The sequence below is a fragment of the Empidonax traillii genome, unplaced genomic scaffold, assembly GCF_003031625.1.
Source record: "Empidonax traillii isolate 1590-97213 ecotype Southwest subspecies unplaced genomic scaffold, ASM303162v1 scaffold1253:size457737, whole genome shotgun sequence".
NCBI lineage: Eukaryota > Metazoa > Chordata > Aves > Passeriformes > Tyrannidae > Empidonax > Empidonax traillii.
The window spans coordinates 37,442-39,119 of record NW_020956446.1 but is presented as its reverse complement, the minus strand read 5'-3'; positions in this window follow the sequence as shown (position 1 = coordinate 39,119).

The following is a 1,678-nucleotide window of genomic DNA, read 5'->3' as shown; positions in this document are numbered from 1 at the left end:
CGAGCCGGGGCTTGGAGAGAGGGATGTGAGTGGCTCTCGGGGGACCGGTAATGGGAGAGAGCCCTTCACCTCCTGTTTACACTTTAATGCCCAGCCAGGTCATTCATTATTTAGTGCTAATGTATTTATAGAGCATTACCAGCACGCAGGGGCTCTGCAGACAGCTGGGGAAAAGGTGCTCTCTCCTTCAGATATCGTGGGATTAACAGGGCAGTTAAACACAACACGGGCTCTGCTGACCCGCTGCCTTTGTACCCTGGAGGGGCCACCTCTCCCTTCCTGGGCCTTGTGGCTTTTCCAGGAGTGGTTTTATTTTCCTTCTGGGCCTGTGTAGCTTTTTCTCCACGCAACTGTGGGGCCCTGGACACAAAGCAAAGCCAAGCCTGGCTGTGGGCCCCCGAGGCACCTGAGCCCTCATGCCCGCTCATCTGCACCCTTGTGCTGGCCATCGCAGTCCAGCACTGCAGGGTTCCACTTCTTTGGGGTGAAAAATCACCCTGATGACTCCAGGTCAGCCAGGGAGGTCCTAATTCTCTGCCTTCCCTTGCCACCCTCCTCTCCTTCCACTTCAGGAACCATCTCCGGCTTTGACCACGAGGATCAGCCCCGCTGGACCTGCCCACCCACAGCTGCATCACATGTCTGTACTGTTTAAATGCAAAATCTTTGATACCATCTTAAAATATGCACCAATTAACTCAGCTGTGTCCAGTTCCACCTGGATCTCTGGATGTCAGTGAATCCATTAGCAGCCCTGTCCAACCTTGCCTTGCAGACTTCCAGGGAAGGGGTAGATATCACTTATCAATCACCTGGGATGGTGAAGGGACACAAGCAGGCTTGGAAGCAGAGGGACACAACCCTGCAATGCTCAGGGGTGCTGCAGAGTGTCCAACTCGTGGGGCAGGTCAGAGAATGGGAGCCAGGGCTGGAAGGGGAGCAGAACAGCCAGAAATCCTTCCCGGGCTGGAGAGGGGCTGGCACAACCCCAAACCCTGCCTGAGATGGAGGTGGACTGAGATAATCACCCAAATCCCCCCTGGGACAGAGGTGGACTGATACAACACCAAAACCTCCCTGGGACAGAGAGGGACTCAGACAATCCCCTAAATCATCCCTGGGATGGAAGGGGACTGAGGCAATCCCCCGAATCCTGCCTGGATTAGAAAGACACCGCGATAGCCCACATCCCCTCCCCAGGGGTGGGTGGGGACACACCCCAGCATCCTCCCAACTCCCACCTTGCTGGGTGCTGGACAGCTCCCAAATCCTCTCCGGGTTTGATGGGGACGGGGACAGCTCCTAAATCCTCCCCGGGCTTGATGGGGACCGCGACATCCCCTAACCCCTCCCCGGGCTGGAAGGGGACAGCGCCAGCCCCCTCCCCTCCGCAGCAGCGGAGTCTTGGTGGGTCTGGGAGCCGAGCCGAGCTCAGCCGAGCCCGGCTCAGCTCCCCCCGACGGCCGCTGCCCGCGGCGCTCCTCCGCCCAGCCCGCAGCGCCGGGCAGCCCCAACCCATCCCCTTCCTCCTCCTCCTCCTTCTCCTCCTCCTCCCCCCTCCACCCCCCCAGCCCGATTTGGGCAGCGGCGCGCCCAGCGCTGCCGGCAGAGCCGCCGTGTGCGGGCGCCGCGCCGGAGGCAGCTCAGCCCCAGAGGGGGGGCTGCGGTGAGGCAGGAG